A 9,157-nucleotide genomic window follows, 5' to 3' on the forward strand; every position below is an offset into this window, starting at 1 on the left:
TTTTTGAAATTTCCATGTTTGAAACCCAAAACCACTTCTCTTCATGCTGTTGACTTCATAAGATAGAGTTTAGGGGTTAGTGGTGTAGATACATGATTTGTCTTTTGTTTGAATATGTGTCTAGACCTTGTTTATCAACTTTAATGCTTACTATATGACATAAGAAAACTTTGTGCTTTAATTTGGTTTTTATTTTTTCTATTTTTTTTTGAATTTTGATGCACATTTTGAATCTTGGTCAAATCCTAGGTTTGACCAAGATTTAAACAAGTATAAAACATGAAAATGAAAAGGGAAGCATGCATCGATCCTTCTTAGTCACTCCAAAGTGAAGCTTTTGGGAAGTTTTTGAAATTTCCATGTTTGAAACCCAAAACGACTTCTCTTCGTGCTTGATCGACACTTCAGAAGACAAAGTTTAGGGTTAGGGGTAGATATATGATCGATTTCTCTGGTTTGAATATGTCAGACCTTGTTTATCACCTTGAATGCTTACTATATGACATAAGAAGACGACATGTTTTTTTGTTGTTGATTTTTTTGAATTTTTATGCCCATTTGAATCTTGGTCAAATCATAGGTTTGACCACGATTTAAACATGTTTAAAACATGAAAATGAAAAAGTAAGTCTGGATCCTTCTTAGTCACTCCAAAATGTACCAATTGATATATGAGTTAACTTGGCTTCATGGAAAAAATAATGTCATGTAAATGAGTTAACTTGGCTTTCCTACCCTTGAATCCATAGGAGTAGTATAATAATCAACCGAGTTTTTAAACCAACGGGTCTGTCACTTACGTGTGGTGCCCATGCGTGAGGTCCCACACTTCGGTGAGCACAAGCCAAGTGCGGTAGGTACGCAAACTCATCGGGATGCGTCTTGGAAGTCTCGGGTCCTTCGGGATTCGGTTGTCCCTCTCACAAAAAAAAATCTCTCATTCTCGGCCTCGCTCGACTCGCTCGCTCGCTCGCACCTCCTGCTCACTGACAAAACCTGCAGAGCAGTCAACATCATCACCCGAAAAAGGGCAGACACCATAATTCTCTCCCTTCTTCTCTCCTTCCGAGTGATCCCTCTTCCTCCGAGTTTCACTCGACGGGCAAACACACGTGTGCTTGCATAGTAATAATAAAAGAGTAGAAAAATCGACCTACGAATCTATGATTAAATAGGTTAATCTAGGGTTTTGCCCACTACTACGAGATCAAGTTCAAAAATATCCAACTACTTGGTTCGATTTCGGGCTACTAATATAAAATTAAATAAGTTGAACTAGTATTCCTCTAAAAAAATCATTTTGGTATGCATTGTTTTATACTTTTCATAGCTATAGTGCATCACAAATTCATGATTTCATGCTTTGCTTTGCCAATTTCGATTTTTTCTAACCACCTTCTCTTTGATTTCAAATTTAGGTCAAACTATTGGTGCCTGGTATGTGTTCTACTTGAATTGGATGCTGCGTGTGCACATGTTTTGCCATTGTTTTGGGCTTCCACACATCTTTGGGGCATCCAAGTATTTAAGTTACCTTGTGTTTTCTTGAATTGTAATTCATGTACCATTCCTCCCAATTTATATGCCCATTTGAATTTGGTCAAATCATAAGTTTGGCCAAGATTTGAACAAGTTTAAAACATGAAAATGAAAAGGTAAGCACTGGATCCTTCTTAGTCACTCTAAAATGAAGCTTTTGGGAGGTTTTTGAAATTTCCATGTTTGAAACACAAAACCACTTCTCTTCATGCTTGACTTCATAAGACACGAGTTTAGGGTTAGGGGGTAGATACATGATTTGTCTTGTTTGAATATGTTTAGACCTTGTTTATCAACTTGAATGCTTACTATATGTGACATGAGAATACTATGTGCTTTGGTTTTCATTTTTTTGATTTTTTCTGAATTTTTATGTCCATTTGATCTTGGTCAAATCCTAGGTTTAACCAAGATTTAAACAAGTTTATAACATGAAAATAAAAAGGTAAGCCTGCATCCTTCTTAGTCACTCAAAAATGAATCTTTTGGGAAGGTTTTTGAAATTTCCATGTTTGAAACCCAAAACCACGTCTCTTCATTCTTGACTTCATAAGACATAGTTTAGGGTTAGGGTAGATACATGATTTTTCTGGTTTGAATATGTCTAGACCTTGTTTATCAACTTGAATGCTTAATATATGACATAAGAATACTATGTGCTTTGGTTTTCATTTTTTGATTTTTTCTGAATTTTTATGCCCATTTGCTCTTGGTCAAATCATAGGTTTAACCAAGATTTAAACAAGTTTAAAACATGAAAATGAAAAGGTAAGCCTGCATCCTTCTTAGTCACTCCAAAATGAGGCTTTTGGGAAGGGTTTTTGAAATTTCCATGTTTGAAACCCAAAACGACTTCTCTTCGTGCTTGACTTCATAAGACAAAGTTTAGGGTTAGGGGTAGATACATGATTTTTTCTGGTTTGAATATGTCTAGACCTTATTTATCAACACTTGCGTGCTTACTATATGACGTAAGAAGGCTCTATGTTCTTTGGTTTTTCATTTTTTTGAATTTTTGTGCCCATTTGAATCTTGGTCAAATCCTAGGTATAGTTTGATCAAGATTTGAACATGTTTAAAACATGAAAATAAAAGGTAAGCATGGATCCTTCTTAGTCACTCTAAAATGAAGCTTTTAGGAGGTTCTTTAAATTTCCATGTTTGAAACCCAAAACCACTTCTCTTCATGCTTGACTTCATAAGATAGAGTTTAGGGTTAGGGGGTAGATACATGATTTGTCTATGTTTGAATATGTGTCTAGACCTTGTTTATCAACTTGAATGCTTACTATATGACATAAGAAGACTATGTGCTTTAGTTTTTCATTTTTCGATTTTTTTGAATTTTGATGCCCATTTGAATCTTTGGTCAAATCCTAGCGTAATTTGACCAAGATTTAAACAAGTTTAAAACATGAAAATGAAAAGGTGTAAGCATGGATCCTTCTTATAGTCACTCTAAAATGAAGCTTTTGGGAGGTTTTTGAAATTTCCATGTTTGAAACCCAAAACCACTTCTCTTCATGCTTGACTTCATAAGATAGAGTTTAGGGGTTAGGGGGTAGATACATGATTTGTCTTGGTTTGAATATGTGTCTAGACCTTGTTTATCAACTTTAATGCTTACTATATGACATAAGAACACTATGTGCTTTTTGGTTTTCAATTTTTCTAATTTTTTTTTAATTTTGATGCACATTTGAATCTTTGTCAAATCCTAGGTTTGACCAAGATTTAAACAAGTATAAAACATGAAAATGAAAAGGGAAGCATGTGATCCTTCTTATAGTCACTCTAAAATGAAGTTTTTGGGATGTTCTTGAAATTTTCATGTTTGAAACCCAAAACCACTTCTCTTCATGCTTGACTTCATAAGAATACAGAGTTTAGGGGCTAGGGGGTAGATACATGCTTTGCCTAGGTTTGAATATGTGCTAAACCTTGTTTATCAACTTGAATGCTTACTATATGACATAAGAAGACTATATGCTTTGTTTTTCATTTTTCTGATTTTTTTAAAATTTTATGCCCATTTGAATCTTTTGCTCAAATCATAGGTGTAATTTGACACAGATTTAAACAAGTTTAAAATATGAAAATGAAAAGGTGGTAAGCATGGATCCTTCTTATATTATTAGTCACTCTAAAATGAAGCTTTTGGGAGGTTTTTGAAATTTCCATGTTTGAAACCCAAAACCACTTCTCTTCATGTTGTTGACTTCATAAGATAGAGTTTAGGGGTTAGTGGTGTAGATACATGATTTGTCTTTTGTTTGAATATGTGTCTAGACCTTGTTTATCAACTTTAATGCTTACTATATGACATAAGAAAACTTTGTGCTTTAATTTGGTTTTAATTTTTTCTAATTTTTTTTGAATTTTGATGCACATTTTGAATCTTGGTCAAATCCTAGGTTTGACCAAGATTTAAACAAGTATAAAACATGAAAATGAAAAGGGAAGCATGCATCGATCCTTCTTAGTCACTCCAAAGTGAAGCTTTTGGGAAGTTTTTGAAATTTCCATGTTTGAAACCCAAAACGACTTCTCTTCGTGCTTGATCGACACTTCAGAAGACAAAGTTTAGGGTTAGGGGTAGATATATGATCGATTTCTCTGGTTTGAATATGTCAGACCTTGTTTATCACCTTGAATGCTTACTATATGACATAAGAAGACGACATGTTTTTTGTTGTTGATTTTTTTGAATTTTTATGCCCATTTGAATCTTGGTCAAATCATAGGTTTGACCACGATTTAAACATGTTTAAAACATGAAAATGAAAAAGTAAGTATGGATCCTTCTTAGTCACTCCAAAATGTACCAATTGATATATGAGTTAACTTGGCTTCATGGAAAAAATAATGTCATGTAAATGAGTTAACTTGGCTTTCCTACCCTTGAATCCATAGGAGTAGTATAATAATCAACCGAGTTTTTAAACCAACAGGTCTGTCACTTACGTGTGGTGCCCATGCGTGAGGTCCCACACTTCAGTGAGCACAAGCCAAGTGCGGTAGGTACGCAAACTCATCAGGATGCGTATTGGAAGTCTCTGGGTCCTTCAGGATTCGGTTGTCCCTCTCACAAAAAAAAATCTCTCATTCTCGGCCTCGCTCGACTCGCTCGCTCGCTCGCACCTCCTGCTCACTGACAAAACCTGCAGAACGGTCAACATCATCACCCGAAAAAGGGCGGACACCATAATTCTCTCCCTTCTTCTCTCCTTCCGAGTGATCCCTCTTCCTCCGAGTTTCACTCGACGGGCAAACACACGTGTGCTTGCATAGTAATAATATAAGAGTAGAAAAATCGACCTACGAATCTATGATTAAATAGGTTAATCTAGGGTTTTGCCCACTACTACGAGATCAAGTTCAAAAATATCCAACTACTGGTTCGATTTCGGGCTACTAATATAAAATTAAATAAGTTGAACTAGTATTCCTCTAAAAAAATCATTTTGGTATGCATTGTTTTATACTTTTCATAGCTATAGTGCATCACAAATTCATGATTTCATGCTTTGCTTTGCCAATTTCGATTTTTTCTAACCACCTTCTCTTTGATTTCAAATTTAGGTCAAACTATTGGTGCCTGGTATGTGTTCTACTTGAATTGGATGCTGCATGTGCACATGTTTTGCCATTGTTTTGGGCTTCCACACATCTTTGGGGCATCCAAGTATTTAAGTTACCTTGTGTTTTCTTGAATTGTAATTCATGTACCATTCCTCCCAATTTATATGCCCATTTGAATTTGGTCAAATCATAAGTTTGGCCAAGATTTGAACAAGTTTAAAACATGAAAATGAAAAGGTAAGCCTGGATCCTTCTTAGTCACTCTAAAATGAAGCTTTTGGGAGGTTTTTGAAATTTCCATGTTTGAAACACAAAACCACTTCTCTTCATGCTTGACTTCATAAGACACAGTTTAGGGTTAGGGGGTAGATACATGATTTGTCTTGTTTGAATATGTTTAGACCTTGCATTTTACTTTTGTTATCATGTCTAGCTCTGCACCTGTTACTTCTTCACCTGAGGAATTAGTCTTCACTTTTAAACAAGGGGATGAGGAGAGTTTTAAAGATGCTTGGTCCAGAATTTTTTATTCTTATCGTAAAGTTGAACCTCAAATGACTCTAAGTTTGCTCCTTAGTAACTTTTATTTTGGTCTTATGATTCGCTATAGATATGCCTTGGATGCTGTAGTGGGAGGATATTTCCTTCATTGCGATGGTGATCAAGCTTTTAATGCAATAAAAAAACTGGTTGCATCACATAGTTCAGCTAATAACTTTGATTCAGCTCTTATTAGCATTTATAATAGATTAAACACTCTTGAGACAAGTGCATCTTGCTTGAAAGAAAATTATAGTTATGTTCGTAACCGTCTTGATCAAGTTTTGGTGAACTCTGAACCTTCAACATGGGACCCTACTATTAAAGTTGTTATAGGTGGTGAAACTTTTCATGCCAATTGTGATATTATGTCTAAATTTTGCCTTATGCCTAAGAGTATTTATGAATCTTTGACACTTTGGGGACTCGTTGAAGGGGGAGAAGGAATAACTCTTATTGATAACTCTGTTATAGCTCCTAAGGGAATAGCCGAGGGTGTGCATACAACCATTCTTGGAACAACAATATCCACTGATTATCTTGTTATTGATTGTGTAGGAACAGGACAAATCACACTCGGAAGATCCCTGCTGAAACTATTGGGAGCAGTCATAGATGCGGGAGAAGGCACCCTAAAATTCACCTCTACACCGGGAGGTAGACATGTATTCCCTAAATCAAAGGGTAAGAAAAAGAATAAGAAAGGTAGGTGTAATGCCCGAGGTAATGCTCCATCTCTCGACAATACTTGATACACACTTTCTGCGCCTAGGTGAAAGGCGTTAAAAAAGCGCTTATGGGAGACAACCCATTATTTTACTTCTGCACTTTGTTTTATATTTGAGTCTTGGAAGTTTTTACTACTGTAGCAACCTCTCCTTATCTTTATTATATTGCATTGTTGTGCCAAGAAAAGTCTTTGATAGTAAAGCCAATACTAGATTTGGATTACTGCGCAGGAACAGATTTCTTTCTGTCACGAATTTGAGCAGTAGTCTCTGTATAAAAATCAAAAAAATATACCAATTTACGTGCGTGATCCTCAGATATCTACGCAACTTTCATTCAACTTGGGCATTTTCATCTGAGCAAGTCTGGTGCCACTTTAAAATTCGTCTTTACGAACTGTTCTGTTTTAACAGATTCTGCCTTTTATTTCGCATTGCCTGTTTTGCTATGTTTGATGGATTTCTTTGTTCCATTAACTTTCAGTAGCTTTGAGAAATGTACGAAGTGTTAAGAATGATTATGTCACCTCTGAATATATGAATTATGCACTGACCCTCTAATGAGTTTGTTTCGAGTTTGGTGTGGAGGAAGTTTTCAAGGGTCAAGAGAGGAGGATGATACAATATGATCAAGAAGAGTGAAAAGTCAAAGCTTTGGGATGCCCCGTGGTTCATCCCTGCATATTTTAAGAAGACTCAAGCGTCTAAGCTTGGGGATGCCCAAGGCATCCCTTCTTCATCGACAACTTATCGGGTTCCTCTAGTGAAACTATATTTTTATTCCGTCACATCTTATGTGCTTTACTTGGAGCGTCTTTTTGTTTTTATTTTTGTTTTTGTCCTAGCATTATTTGTTTGGGAGAGAGACACGCTCCGCTGTTTCGTATGAACACATATGTTCTTAGCTTTATCTTTAATGTTCATTGCGAAAGTTGAACTATTTCATTCATTGTTATATGGTTGGAAACGGAAAATGCTGCATGTGGTAAATGGTTTAATGTCTTGAATAATGTGATACTTGGCAATTGTTGTGCTCATATAGATCATGTTTAATCTCTTGCATCATGTACCTTGTACTCATTAATGAATAACTACATAGAGCTTGTTAAAATTTGGTTTGCATGATTGATCTCTAGAGTCTAGATATTTTACGGTTGAGGTGTTTGAACAACAAGGAGACAATGTAAAGTCTTATAATAGCTACAATATGTTCATATGTGAGCTTTGCTGCACCTTTTATACTTGAGTTTGCTTCAAACAACCTTGCTAGCCTAGCCTTGTATTGAGAGGAATTCTTCTCGTGCATCCAAATCCTTGAGCCAATTACCATGCCATTTGTGTCCACCATACCTACCTACCACATGGTATTTCTCCGCCATTCCAAAGTAAATTACTTGAGTGCTACCTTTAAAATTTCTATTCTTTGCCTTTACAATATATAGCTCATGGGACAAATAGCTTAAAAACTATTGTGGTGAAGAATATGTACTTATGTGTCTTATTTCTTAATAAGTTGCTTGTTGAGCGGTAACCATGTTTTACAGGGACGCCATCAACTCTTTTACCTTTGTTGAATATCATGTGAGTTCCTATGCATGTTCGTCTTGTACGAAGTAAGGGCGGTTCTCACAATCAAATGGTTTGAGTATGCATCTTGTTAGAGAAGAACATTGGGCCGCTAACTAAAGCCATGATTCATGGTGGAAGTTTTAGTTTGGACAATCAATCCTCAATCTCTTATGAGAATATTAAGCTGTTGTTGAATGCTTATGCATTAAAGAGGAGTCCATTATCTGTTGTCTATGTTGTCCCGGTATGGATGTCTAAGTTGAGAATAATCAAAAGCGAGAAATCCAATGCGAGCTTTCTCCTTAGACCTTTGTACGGGCGGCATAGAGGTACCCCTTTGTGACACTTGGTTGAAACATATGCTATGCAATGATAATCCGTGTTAATCCAAGCTAATTAGGACAAGGTGCGAGCACTATTAGTATACTATGCATGAGGCTTGCAACTTATAAGGTATCTTATACATAACACATATGCTTTATTACTACCGTTGACAAAATTGTTTCTTGTTTTCAAAATGAAAAGCTCTAGCACAAATATAGTAATCAATGCTTCCCTCTGCCGAAGGGCCTATCTTCTACTTTATTGTTGAGTCAGTTTGCCTATTCTTTCTATCCCAGAAGCAAACACTTGTATCAACTGTGTGCATTGATTCTTACATGTTTACCTATTGCACTTGTTAAATTACTTTGTGTTGACAATAATCCATGAGATAAATATGTTGAAGTTGAAAGAAACCGCTGAAACTTAATCTTCCTTTGTGTTGCTTCAATGCCTTTACTTTGAATTTATTGCTTTATGAGTAACTCTTATGCAAGTCTTATTGATGCTTGTCTTGAAAGTATTATTCATGAAAAGTCTTTGTTATATGATTCATTAGTTTACTCATTATCTTCATCATTGCTTCGAATCGCTGCATTCATCTCATATGCTTTACAATAGTATGATCAAGATTATGATAGCATGTCACTTCGGAAATTATCTTTGTTATCGTTTACCTACTCGAGGGCGAGTAGGAACTAAGCTTGGGGATGCTTGATACGTCCCAAACGTATCTATAATTTCTTATGTTCCATGCTACTTTTATGATGATACTCACATGTTTTATACACATTATATGTCATATTTATGCATTTTCCGGCACTAACCTATTGACGAGATGCCGAAGAGCCGATTCTTTGTTTTACTGCTGTTTTTGG

This window comes from Lolium rigidum, chromosome 7, assembly GCF_022539505.1.
Source record: "Lolium rigidum isolate FL_2022 chromosome 7, APGP_CSIRO_Lrig_0.1, whole genome shotgun sequence".
NCBI classification, from domain to species: domain Eukaryota; kingdom Viridiplantae; phylum Streptophyta; class Magnoliopsida; order Poales; family Poaceae; genus Lolium; species Lolium rigidum.